The following is a 14,455-nucleotide window of genomic DNA, read 5'->3' on the forward strand; positions in this document are numbered from 1 at the left end:
ACTCCGATTTATCAAGACTGGTGGCTTCTATTTGTAAATCCAAGAGTAAGCCCCGGTTAAACAAGTATCCAGAAATGATAACACTGTAACTCCCGGACTTTCCCCCAAAGAGCAAATACAGTAAGTAGAAATACAAGTTTGGGCGGGGATTACAGACTTCCTTTGAGTCTGGTGCTGTAGCTGAGTGCTGCAGCGGCGCATGCTCAGAATGCACCAGCCTTTGGGTTCCAGCATCCCCAGCGCCAAAAAAAAAGACCTAAATTTCTTTGGTTTAGTAGTGCAGGGGCTCTGGTTACTATTGGCAAAGTTCTTAAACACCGCCACCTACTGGAAGTATTGTAGAAGTGTTGTGCAAAATGTTAAATTAGAGTTCGCACTCTTTCCCTTTTTCTGGAGTTGTGTGGGAGCGGGGTGCGCTGGGGATCAAAACCCAGGGCCTCACGCATGATAGGCGAGGACTCTACGACTGAACTACACTCCCACCCCTTACCTTCTGTCACGGGTGAACAAGGAGTATTGAAATCGATCCATCTTTTTTTAGTGACCTCTGCTGAGCTGTGAAAGAAGAAAAATGGATTTGAGGCACACTTTTAAATAAGTTCCCCCTTCGTTTGACTCTTAGGGGAATATCATTAGTAAAAGCTTATCATTTTTCCCTTGTAAGTCAGCTTTCCATAATTAAAAAACTAATAGAACATTCTAGAAGACAAATATTACCTAAATAAAATTGAGATCAAAAAATTTTAAGTCATTTTAATTTTTTATATTTTTATTTTAAAGATAAAAACAATGATGCAGATTTTCAAAACAAGAAAATGGGAAATTGTGAGTGGTTAATATATTGTCAATTGTCATGGTCAAAGTAGTCACTCAGATTACACAATATAGGCATGCAAAGTTGATCAAACAATATAACCGCAGATTGTTCTTTTTGATAAAATTTATTGACAATATAAACTGCAATACTATATTTTTAAACAAGTAGAATTAAATGTAATTTAAATGGTCGCCAAGAATTGAGTTTTCACCTCACACTGTCACTGGCTATATATTACAGAGAATGAGGTTGGTATCAGAGAAAACAGACATTTCCATGCACTGAGTTAAAGACAACATGGAAAATTCCCTTGTATATTAGCTCTTAGATTTTCTTTTTTAAAAATTTATTTATTAAAAAATAAAAAAGGAGATTAAGATAAAAGAGGACATAACAACACAACAGGTCAGAACAGAACAATTTAAGCAACATAGTGTTTCACCACAGATAACCCGACATAACAGTAGTTACCACAGTGTCTCTTTCCTTGAAATATTTGAGAATGCCTTCGTATACTATAGCATCAAACATATCAAGTCAGTGTAAAACCATTCAAGAGGATAAAAGTATTACAGGGTATTTAGAACCAACTAACAGAAAATGAACGATGGTTAAAATTGAGGTCAAAATTAAAATAATGCATCAGTGCTGCCCTTGGCAAAGATGATCAGAAATAAAATGTGAATGTAATGGGGAAAGGCCACAAGTAAACAGACAAGATGCAAAGTTTACAGTCGCTGCCTCGCTCAGGATGGCAGGCAGGATCCTTTCACCTGGCTTAAATCTGTTAGACAAGAAAGTCTCACCAAATCATCTTGGCCGTAGGCTGGGAGTGCAATTTAACCGCTCTGGGGATGATAGTTTCAAGGAAATGTACAAGGGCAAAACTTTATGATGCTTAAGGATTGGTGATATTCCTTTTGAAATGTTGGATAAAGGTGAAGTTATAGGACATGTTTTCACAGCTTGAAATGTAAACCTATAAAGATCTCTCATGTCAGTTCCCAGCGCTCTGCAATCTAATGTCCTGTGCCCTAATTCTCGGGGTGAAATGATTCTTTTGGTCGCTTTTCTGGAAATACTCTCTCTTTCTGCCATCCCAGGTACATTCCTCTTTCTGGTCAGTCTGGAGTCACATGCAGTCATTTTTGGGTTTTGGACTGAGCGACTCTTACCAAGGTGTGTGTGGGGCTGCTGTACGATTACACAGCCATCTAGAGGAATCTGCAATTCCTGGCAATGTGTGGCAATGTGGTCTTTGTCTTGTTTATTTTAAGGCCCTATTTTTAGGGCTGGCTCTAGGCCCAGAATAGAATTTGTTTTGTACCCCAAAAGAATACCTGGGGACAAATAGTTTCCCTCGTTTTATTTTTAGAATTTTTTGTTTGTCTTTGAGACAGATTTCTCGCTATATTTCCCAATCTTGGCTGAAACTCACAATCTTCCCACCTGAGATTAGAAGCAGATGCTACCTATGTGATTCAAATCATGTTTGAAATGAGCTTAATCAGACTCGTCTCAAATATTTTTTAACCCATGAGAGTACCTCTTTATGACCCTCTCACCATTAAAATTTGTTGAAGAAACTAAAATTTGCTGATTATATCTTTGTATATTTTTGATGGATTCCTGAAATTTTGGTAAACAGGTAGCTAGACTCGAGTCTCAGAGACACTTAGAATTATTATTTTTTTGTTCCGAATTCTTGATAGATTTTGTGCACTTCCACAGGGTGGTACACGTGGCCTAGTTGATTCTCTTTTTGTAAGTTTAAAAGCCCTTAATTATCATTGTCTAAATTCATTAATTCATGAATGATTACAAAACAATATTAAAATAGTCTATTTTTCTTTTTCTTTTATTAATCAGAATATTTCTTTGTTATAAAGAAAAACTACCCTCCTTAGCCAGTTAGTGATCCTAAAGAATCATTCATTTAGGAAGAGCAGAATAAAGATTGATTCTATTTGCTAGTTTTTCAAATAATTGCTTTATCTACTTTTTCTTTTGGTCTTTTTGTAACAGGGTTTCAACTGTGCAGTCCAGGCTAATCTTGAACTTACGTTGTCACCCAGGCTGACCTCAGACATGAAGCTATCCTCCTGCCTCAGCCTCCCAAGTCTTGGGATTACAGGTGTGCACCACTATACCTAGTTTCTACTTTGATTTTCTTACTTTATAATATGTCCTGGATTATCTCTAAAAAAATGCCTGGAGATATTTTTTATATGTTAAACATATTTCATTATATAAAGATACATTTAAAAATCAGCTAATCCTGTCTTGCTGGGCATTTAAGTTGTTTCTGTCATTCAATGTTACAAATAATGTTGCAATGAATAATTTTGAGCAGCTGTGTTTTTGGTTTTGTCTGGTGCATGTTTGGGAATAACACCTAGGTTTAGATTGCTGAAGTAAAAATTAAAAATGTTATGTCTTTTTCTTCTCCAGGGTAAGTCCTGAATCATGTAAACTTTGCTGCAGTCATAGTGGGAAAGGACTCCTGACACATCAATGCCCGCAGCAACGGCAGTGTTTATGGAATATCACCTTTGGAGTTACACATGAACACAGACACATACAGACTCTGACCTTTGTAAAAATTACCAGCCTTTTACTAATTTGGGGAACCTGTAGTCATTCCTTTGAGTGAAGGACACATGTTCTCGCCCTTCAAACTAGTTATTAAATTAATTTTCCAGAGATACAAGTATTTTCACTCAGTAGTGTCTATTTTACTTCTTAATCAATGACTGGGCCAAACTAGAAAGCATAAAGTTATTAAATCAGCCCGGGTGGTTTCTGGTGTGTGTGTGGTTTTGTGCCGGTGCTCTAGTTTGTGTTTGTGTATTGGGGAAAAGTCAAAGTTGAGAGGAGTCTAGTTGGTCACTGCAGTTTCTTCGATATGGAGGTTTGGGCAGGAGTCTGGGAGCGAACTGGCGAGCTGCCACTTCCATGGTTAGAGCTTTTCACGTAGTCACCAGCAGGGTGACAAGTGCCCTCTGCTTCTTCCTGTATCTAAAGATTCTCTGCCCAGAGCTCACATGACTGACTCTACGCCCTGTGACTGAGAAGCACTGCCAATGTTTATTTTTTTTCAAATCCATTTTATTCATAGGTAAAAAGAAAGAAGAAGAAAAAAAGAGGAGGAGGAAGAGGATGAAGAAGAGAAAGAAGAAGAGGAGGAAGAAAAAGAAGAAGGAGGAGGAAGAGGAGAAACTACAACAAAATTTGAAAGTATGTCAATCAGGGTGCCAATGTTCAAATGGGACAAAATTTATTATAGCAAAAGACAAATTACCATTAATCCCGATCAAGATAGCTCTGCTCACTTAGAGCATATTTACCTCATCATTTGTGTCACTTCCTGGAGCAACTTTGGAAGTCCTGTTTTCCGAGTGTCTTTAGTTGCACTATCATGGATGCTGTGCTGTCCCGAATTGATTTTTTTTTTGTCTTTTTCCTTTTTATTGGTATCAGGGATCGAACTCATGACTGCCTGCTTGCAAGGCAGGCGCTTATGCCGCTGAGCTAAATCCCCAGCCCCGATTTTTAAAAATATACCTTTCTTGGTCATTTCAACTTCAAAGAAGAACCAGAAATTAGTGTCAAATCTATAGAGGCACTTCTATAATAATATTTTGTGAGCCTGCCTTTGCAAAGATGATGCTGGGCACCAGCATTCACATTTTTTTTTTTTTTTTGAGTACCGAGAACCAAACTCATGACCTTGCACTTGCCAGGCAGTTGCTTATGCCACTGAGCTGTATCTTCAGCCCGCTCATCATATTTTTGATCATATCTTGTAGACACACTCATAAAGGAGAATTTCCAGAACTTCTTTAGAAAGAGACAAGAATGATGTTATAAGTGTGTTTGGGGGGGCATATTTCTAGGACATTACTGAGGTGTCTTTTACAGTAGTGCATTTTAAAATTTAAGTATTCACCATATATTCTGATCATACTGAAGGGCCAATATAAGGAGATTTTGTAACATGGTAGTTACCATCAAAAGTCAGCCAACATAGGACTCTAAGGACGAATCAGAAGTCTTCGCTCTCCTGAAAAATGTGGCTGTATCACACTGACCAAGGTTAAACAATCTCAAATGAAGATCTAGCACGTAGAAAAGACAGAAATAATGACAACTACCCTTGATTGGTTGATGATATATAACAGCATGAGACTGTCTTCATGAGTTGTCTCGCTTAATTTTCAAAAGGCCTGATCAGCATGTCCACGTGGTATCATGTAGGGCAGGTAGTACAGTATGTGGTCTAATGTGGTCTGGTTTCAGGATGTAGTCTTAACCGAGACCCCACAACCTTTGCTAATGTGAGACCTAAAAAGCTAAAATGTGAGCTTCAAGGAAACGTCAGAAAATTTTTCTAATCTCACATTATTCATATCTCCTTAAAGATAAGAGATCTCACTGTATAGGAAAATAATATAAGAATATATATCATTGTCATTAATAAATGCAAATGTGTCACTGTATAAGTTATGTAAAACTTCATGGCCTTGCACATATTATGTGCAAATTTGGGTACACAGAAGCTGAAAGACTGATTGTTAAGAAAGGAAGGAGTTTAGTGTTTTTGTTTTTAGTACGGGAGATTAAATTCAGAGCCTTCTAAATATTAGACAAGGACTGTACCACTGAGCTACAGCCCCAACCTTTTTAGGTATTTGTTTTTATTTTGCAGCAAGATCTCACTAAGTTACCCAGACTGGCCTCAGGCTTTAGCGTCCTCAGTATCTGGAATTACATCAAATAGTGTGGAGATGATCATGGAGGTATTTTCAAGGTGCTGAAGTTTGACGGTTTGGTGAGGACTCAGGTAGGTGCAGAAGAGAGTGTGGTAAATAATACTAATGGAAAGAAAAGAGGCTGGGGGTGTAGCTCACCCTAGAGCACTAGGTTAGACGGAAAAAGAAAAGTACAAGAACTTGGAGGCCGTGAAATCTGCCAGATGACGCATGTGTGTATCACTAAGTTTTCATGTCCTATAGGACTTGAAAGGAGATGATGTTGCTCAGTGTGTGACAGAAGCTTGGTGTAACAGAAGCTTAGCTCTGGTGCAAGGGGCCATGGAACCCCTGCCATAGGCATAATCAGCCGCTTTGCAAGTTCATGCTGTCAGAGCAGTGGTTTGCCTGATTTCATTATGCTGGCAACTTGCTAGGAAAGACATTTTAACAAGCTCGCTGGAGCCAGGCAGGTGATGAGGTGTCTCCCTTGAATGCTACGCCCAATGCATTCTCCCTTTCAACCTTTAGTTCTGGAAGGAGAGTAGGGGGTACAAGTTCCTTGAAGAGGTGAAATTGATGTAATTCTCCATTAAATCATTTCTGCGATTCTTGGGCATGAAGACTGCGACTACCTCTCTGTTCTTGGCTATTGAAGGAAAATGTAAGCTAGAATAGTTCAAATTCCAACTTGTCTGGTTTAAATCAATGACACAAAAATTTTATAATCATTTTCAAGTTAATATTTGCACATTTTCTTCGCATATTGCAAAATAATATATGCCCTAAACTAATGCTTTTTAAAATCCATACCGGAAATCAAACTCATGACCACAGGCTGGCAAGACAGGTGTTTATGCCACTGAGTTAAATCCCTGCCCTTAAACTAATGCTATGTTAGCCTGTACTTTTGCACTTTCATCAGCAGATGGCAGTAACGATCTATTCATTCGTTTTGCCTCCTGCATTGTTGCTATCATCTTCCTGCTTAATGTTGTACTAAAAACAAACCGATAACCGCAATTAGACATGATGAATAAAATCTCCCAACTGTCTTTTCTAGGAGAATCCAGTAGCATAGTTCTCTTGGTAAGCAGTTATGAGGTCCTATAACCTCAAATGTCTTCAAGCAAAATTTTGAAGCACAAAATTTTGAAATCCCTGAGTACTGGGATTTCAGGCATGCACCAACCATGCCCAGTGACAAAGCCATTGTGGGCTGTACTTTTTCCTTTGATTCTCACTTGGTTTTACTTTTCAGATGACAACATGTTTATGACTTGGCATCAGAGAATTAGCCTCTGATAATTCTCTACTCATTTTGGTTGTCTGAAGTATGTTGTATGTAACAATCAAAACCCTGATTGATGGATTGACTAATTGATCTTTTTTGCCCTAATATTTTTTCAAATTTTATTTTGAAGGTAGTAAAAATACAACAGAACAAGACAGAACAAAGCCAGTCAAGACAATGCAGTGACATTGGTACAGAACTTCACAGCAGGATACTGGGACAACAGTAATAGGTACCATGGTACATCTCGTTATCTTCATAATAGTTGTCCAGTCAATTAGGTACAGCAAAATCAAACAAGAAACAGAAAATTATAAAACCAATTGAAAGAGAATATTGAGTAGAGCAAAACGATTAATCACAACAAAACAAAACAGTGAAAACAACATTTGCCTTCAAACAGAAGACAGAAGGAAATCCCCCATATTTGCTATATTGCATATGGTCATCCTCCCAAGAGATGCTCAGACCTCTACCCACAGTTGCTAATGAGGGTTAAGTGGGGGGAGTGTTGAGGTGTTTGATTCCCAGCCCACATGCTGTAGGCTCTGGGAGACACTGACTGGTTCTCTTCCTGGCTTGCATCAGGGCGCTTACCAAGCAGGGTGGATGAATTGCTTTCTTGTGCCGCTACCTAAGTTCCACCATGGCCGGATCTTGGGAGCTGCTGAATGGTTCCTGATTGATGTTTTTTGAGACAAGATCTCACTATGTAACTGAGGCTGACCCAGAGTTCCCAATCCTCCTGCCTCATCCTCCAGAATGGTGGGATTACAGATTGCACCACCATACCCAGCTTTACTCAGTTCTTGTGTATGACAAACATTTGTCTGTACCCTTTGCTCTGTATACATTTCAGTGGCTATCAAAGCCGTAGCTCACATATTCTTTCCCTAAGTATCTTCAATTTTAACCTTTATTTTTTCTGTCATAAAATATTACTTTCCAAAGTCTGATGATACTATCATTTTCTTTCTCCACTTCCCTTTTCATTAACCTTGAATTTCTGTGTACTGTAAAATAGACCATGCATGTGTAAAAGGTTATGCTGTAGCTGGGGTTCTGGGATGGCCCCCAAGTTTCCACTCCTTGAACTTTATCCTATATAATCCCCTTTGCTATGTGTTGGATGTTTACATCCCTCTCAACTTTGTATGTCCAACCCCTCCTCCTCCAGTGTGATGGGATTTGAAGACAGAACTTTTGGGATTAGATCACAAATGATGGGGCCCTCAAGTTAGATTAGTGTTCTGTCGCGAGTGTCTAGTGCACTCGGGACCCCGGGAAGAGGCACACACCAAATCAGGACACGGGGGATGCAGAGCAGAGAAAACAGCAATCATAACTGCATGTTGTACTTTATTTTTAGGTTCTCATATAGTGAACCAGATCAACTCACAGTACACAGACGATTATCTTGTAATAGCACATTTTGTGACAAGCTTTGTGACAAGTTACAATGTTATCTAAACTATCTAAGTTAAGCTTTTTATCTAAACTATCTAAGTTAAGCAAAAAAAGCAAAACCAGTTCTTCTTGCCCCAATAACCCAGGAGGAACACCATTAACCCAAGAATGTTTTTAATTATGTTTGTTCTTTCTAGCCACCTGAAGGTCGGCCACTTCCTACTAGCTCTGTAAACACAGCCTAGTCACACATCATGAGAAAAGAGGGGAGAACCTTTTCTCCTCTTGGGCCAGCTTTCCTACCCAGTCTCTGTTCTCATGCCGGGGCTGATGTTATCACAGACTAGGAGGGGGCCAGACTCCTTAGGCGACACCACAGTTCTTCCCTTTTTTGTATTTAAGAAAAATTTTTATAAGGTCAAATTATTTGTGGCATTTCATCTTATGTAACAACAATATACAAGGACTATAGTGATAAGGGTTAAGATTAGGCTAAGTCCCATGCCACTTAAAGTATGAGTTATGCTTTGCCAAATTCCTTTTGGATCCAATCTTTCTAAAGACTGAGCAAGCAATTGAGCAAATTGAGCCAGGGATTTATCATCATTATGCTTTGTAAAATCTTTGTCAATTTGATTATGTAAAGACTCTATTTCCTCCTGGGCAGAAATATTCCCATTTAGATATATTTTAATTGTTTCCCATTCATGTTTTGTCTGATTATATGGTCGCTGTGTTATACAAAAAGTAGTTGAATTCCAATCACATTTTAGAAATACTTGATGTTGAAGAGCCAATATTTTTTTCCCATCCATTCAACTGTTTGTTTAAGAAGGTCTATTTGCTGCTGTAGTTTAGAATTTATTTGTCATTGGGTTAACCAAAGTTCATGAGAATTTTCATGCCATTGTTCCACAACATGTTTTTTTTTGTAAAGAGGTTTGTAAAGCTATTCCTGAGACTGCCGCTAAAGATGCCGCAGTTATCAGGCTCAACAATACAGCGACCACTATTCCAATAAATCGTTTTGTACGTTTTAACAGATGTTGAAAAAATTCAGTAGTAACAGAGATTATTGGGTCTTGAGACCATGGTTGAGTCAGATTTATAGGTAACCAAATATGAGTTTTTTGTTGTAAAAGCATAACTGTATAAGGTTTAGTGAAATTTAATGTGTTATTTAAACAGGTAAACAATTGACAATTTAAACAAGTACAGAAAAGTGTGTAAAATTAAAAGTTCCCACTAAAAAGACATAAGGCAGAGGTGCACAAACAGTAACATTATATATCATAAACTTAGTAAAATTATAATTAGTAGATACAGATCGACTAGTTCCTGAATAGGAAACATTGTACAAGGTTACAGGTTGCATAGCGGCTGGAATCTTTCAAATGTGATTTTGGAGATTATGAGGGTACTCTTCGGCTGCAACAGCAGGATTGGCAATTCCACCGTCTCCCCACCACAGGAGATGCGTCTTTTGAGGGAAGACGGGAGCTCCATCAGTTATGTTCTTCGGATCTGGAAGACTATATATAACAGAGAGATTACATCTTGTCTCATTTCATTCAGCACATCCATTAACAAATTTCCCAAATGGTCCCCAAATAATATATCTATCAATATTTTTAGCAAACTTCCCCATACATTGTTGTCAAATTATGGGATTATAAGAAATATTGTTATAAGTGAAATCAGGGCATACAGGAATGTGTTTTTATCAGGCGCTGTTAAATTTTTCCAGGTAACATTAAAAGTTTGAGCAGCCAAAGCTTGAAGCCTTGTCCTTTCGCCGCCTGCTTTTATTCCATGTTGAATCCAATACTGCCATCCCAGAGGGATGCAAGGCAGTTCCCCAATACAAATGGGCCTTTGATTGCCATAATAAGTAAAGTTGAACAATGTTTTATCATCCTGATTATGGGGGGTTAAATCAGCCCACGGTGCTGACAAAATTTCCCTTGGTGTTGTATATAGTGATATATCAATAGTTCCCCATACTACAGGTTCCAGTAAAGGGGGATTTGGAATATAAGCCCAATAAGAATGTTGGGGTACCTCAGTCCCTGATGCAATGGTGAGCAAGGCACATAAAGCTAAAAATAAATTTTTAGGGTTTAAAGGCTTCCCTGCTTGAAGGACAAGTCGTTGCCCCTCTTGGGTCATTTTTTTATTTGTCCCCATGTAGGGGGAGGGTTTAAATTTGGCCGTTGTGAGCGGCGGCTCTGAGACCCCAAATACAGCCTGGCCATAGTGGCGACAGGAACACCATCTTCATCTTTCTGGTTTCGTGCCCATCTCTGGGGATACGGTTCTTGATCCATCGTCCGGGGACCCATTGTTGAATTCCATGTTCTGTGGAGATATAACCATAACCTTTCCCCTTATAAAGCAATGTACCCTTCTCCCATTCTGCTTCTGGGGCTGTTTTAGTCCAAATAGGCTCATTAATCACATATGGTTGTTGCTGCTGTTTGAAATGTCTTTCAGCCCTTGTCAATATTTTACCTTGTGGTAAATTGAGAAAATTTAAAATAAACTGTACCTGATGTAATAATGTTCTTGGACTATTCTGTAAACTTAACAATATTGGTATCTGAATATCCTCTTGATTCCTCCTTTTTAATTTTTTAATTTGCAACTTAAGAGTGCCATGTGCTCTTTTAACAATGGCTTGACCTTGAGGATTATATTTAATCCCTGTAACATGAATGATATCATGAAGGGCACAAAATTGTTTAAAAGTTCTACTAGTATAGGCAGGCCCATTATCTGTTTTAATTTTAGATGGAATCCCCATGATTGCAAAAGTTTTCAATAAATGGATAATAACATTTTTAGTGGACTCGCCCTGTTGGGCAGTGGCCCATATGAATGAGGAGTAAGTATCAATAGTTACATGCACATAAGAAAACCTGCCAAAAGAGGGCACATGTGTAACATCCATTTGCCATAACTCATTGGGTTGAGTTCCTCTGGGATTAACGCCTGAGGGGGTGATTTTTAAATGTAAGGGCCTACAAATAGGGCAGGCCTTTATAATTTGTTTAGCTTTTGTAAAGGGTATCTTATATTTAAAATGTAAATGTCCAGCACTAGCATGATTAAATTGATGTTCTTCTGTGGGTGTGGCAAACATAACTAAAGAATCTACTGTTCTATTACCTGATACTAATGGCCCAGGTAACAGAATGAGAATGCAAATGAGTAATGAAATAAGAATGGTTTCTTTTTTGAATATGTGTTTGTAAATTTTGAAATAGAAATAGCAAATTAGGCTTATTGGAATACAACACTGCTGAATAAATATTTGCCACTACACCAGCAGAATAAGCTGAATCAGCTATAATATTAATGGGTTGATCAGGGAAATCCAAAAACACTTGTAATATAGCAAAAAGTTCATTTTGTTGCACAGAATTAAAATTTGTCTGACATACCCAATAAGATTTCTGAGTCCAATAAGCACTTTTTTTGGATCTGTCTGTAAAGATTGTTAAAGCATGAGGGATTGGCTGTGTAGATAATAGAGTATTGACCACAAATTGTTGACATTTAAAGAAATCCCACAATTTACTTTTGGGAAAATGATATGAAAAAGTTGCCATATAATCTGCCAAGGCAATCTATAAAGTCTCAGTTATTGAAATCAAATATTCCCATTGTTCCTTAGTTAAAGGGATGATAATATTATTTAAATCTTGTCCTATTAAGGTTATGGAGCGAGCTCTACCATTCATGATTAAGGAGGCAATGATATCTACATAAGGCATAACATTTTTATGTTGTTTAGTTTTAGCAAAAACCCATTCAACTGGCATAGCATTCTGACCCAAAACTGCAGAGGGATATTGAAAAGTATTAATAATATATAAAGTTAGAGGCAATTGAGGATCAATCCTAATTAAAAAGGCATCCTTAATTTGTTTTTCTACAAACTGTAATTCCTGCTCTGCTTCTGTTGTTAATGTACGAGGGCTAGATGGGTCTGAAGAGCCCTGTAAAGTAGCAAACAAATGCTGTAATGCATGGGTAGGAATACCTAGTGTGGAACGGAGCCAATTAATGTCCCCTAGTAATCGTTGAAAATCATTTAAAATAGATAATTTATCTCTTTGAATGGTCAGGGTAAAGGGCCAAACTCACACACAAATCTCTCTGTACACAACCAGGTTACTTTAAACAAATGTAAATTAATTGTCATTTTAGTTTTTTTTTTTTTTTTTTAGCTCTTTAGCGGAGAATAGAAGCGCCTAGCAGTGATAAACAGCCCTTGTTAGCTTGTTTTAGCACAGCTTTTGTAGTTTGTAGAGGGCAACAATGGTTAACATATCAATTAGGTGAGATTTTTGTAATTCTTTACAGAGGAGAGTGTTGTTCAACATATCAATTAGGTCACTTAACGTATCAGTTAGGGAAAAAGGATAAAACAAACGCATTTAGTAAGCCACTTTACAGGTTTGCTATAATACACATATAACAAAGCTATTTTCTTAGAGTACAACGTTCCCCATTGATTGACTCATTAGCATCTGTTTATAACCTTGCATGTGTCTTTAAAATCAGGCTCGTTTCACATGCCCAGTCTGGCCACAGCCAAAACACTTGATAGATTGTTTTTTTTTTTTAGATTGTAAATTATTCCATGTAGTTACCATAGTTTCAGCAAAAAGTTGCATCTTTCTAGTTTCAGAAGTTAAATCCTTACATTGTTTAATAAAATTGTCTATGGTTCTGGTATCTTTTATTGGGAGCAAAGCCTTTTTACATTCCTCATTTGCGTTTTCAAAAGCCAGCAACCTTAAAAGATGTTCTTGCAAATCCTTGCCAACAACAGTCTTTTCAATTACATTTTGGAGGCGTGCAATGAATTCAACATAAGGCTTATTGGCCTTTTGTAGAACTTTAGCCCAAGACCCATAAGATGATCCTTGAGGCCGTATTTTATCCCAGGCCTCCAGAGCAATATTTTGTAACTGATTATGAATTTCAATAGGAGCTGCGGCTTGATGATCAACATTTTCATAAAAGCCTGTGCCAGAAAGCATAGGATATGTAATAAGCCTAACATTAGGGTTTTGATCTAAAGCATTAAGTCGTGCTTTTTCAGTAAACCACATATGCCATAAACCACATATGCCACTGTAAATATTCTGGTTCTCTCAAAAGAGTTTTAGCCAATGTTTTCCAGTCATGAGGAGCAAAATTCCTATAATGATCTGACACTGCTAATAACAACTCTCTAGTATAATGAGCTTGAGGGCCATAGAGTGTCACGGCCTTTTTTAATTTTTGCTAAATCATCTATATTAAATCCTTCTCATCTAGGGGGAAGTGCCACTCCATCCGCATGTTGTGGCTTAATAATAGGGAAAGCAAAGACAGAATTTAATGATATACCATACATAGAGAGTAAATGCTTAAGAATTTTTAAGAAAGGCAAAGAAGAAGATTGTCCCATTTCCCCGTAATAAAAATATACACTCACCTCTCCTGAGCGACCGTTGGGGTCCCTGTTCGGGTGCCACTTGTCGCGAGTGTCTAATGCACTCGGGACCCCGGGAAGAGGCACACACCAAATCAGGGGGATGCAGAGCAGAGAAAACAGCAATTGCAACTGCATGCTGTACTTTATTTTTAGGTTCTGATATAGTGAACCAGATCAACTCACAGTGCACAGATGATTATCTTGTAATAGCACATTTTGTGACAAGCTTTGTGACAAGTTACAATGTTATCTAAACTATCTAAGTTAAGCAAACAAGCAAAACCAGTTATTCTTGCCCCAATAACCCAGGAGGAACACCATTAACCCAAGAATGTTTTTAATTATGTTTGTTCTTTCTAGCCACCTGAAGGTCGGCCACTTCCTACTAGCTCTGTAAACACAGCCTAGTCACACATCATGAGAAAAGAGGGAAGAACATTTTCTCCTCTTGGGTCGGCTTTCCTACCCAGTCTCTGTTCTCATGCTGGGGCTGATGTTATCACAGGCTAGGAGGGGGCTAGACTCCTTAGGCGACACCACAGTGTTCTTATAAGAAAAGAAGAGTGGAAGGAAAGTATCCTTCCATGTGCACACAACTGAGGAAAGGCAGTGTGCAGCCATCTGTAAGACAGGAAGGAAGGAGCCCTTGGTGAGACTGACCCCTCTGGTGTCTTAGCTTGGACTTAGCCTCTACA

General features: G+C 38.2%; 1 long non-coding RNA gene across 1 annotated transcript; it reads right to left on the reverse strand.

Annotated features, from left to right (window-relative positions):
* Positions 1-8,204: 8,204 nt before the first annotated feature.
* On the reverse strand, positions 8,205-13,931 carry LOC134473448 (uncharacterized). Its single transcript, XR_010043646.1, has 2 exons — positions 13,761-13,931; positions 8,205-9,801 (listed from the first exon to the last, which is right to left on the reverse strand). It is a non-coding gene; the product is annotated as an uncharacterized LOC134473448 (long non-coding RNA).
* Between the last annotated feature and the right edge of the window lie 524 nt (positions 13,932-14,455).

This window comes from Cavia porcellus, unplaced genomic scaffold (assembly GCF_034190915.1).
Source record: "Cavia porcellus strain 051 isolate PalLab524CR breed Dunkin Hartley unplaced genomic scaffold, mCavPor4.1 scaffold_27, whole genome shotgun sequence".
Classification (NCBI taxonomy): Eukaryota; Metazoa; Chordata; class Mammalia; order Rodentia; family Caviidae; genus Cavia; species Cavia porcellus.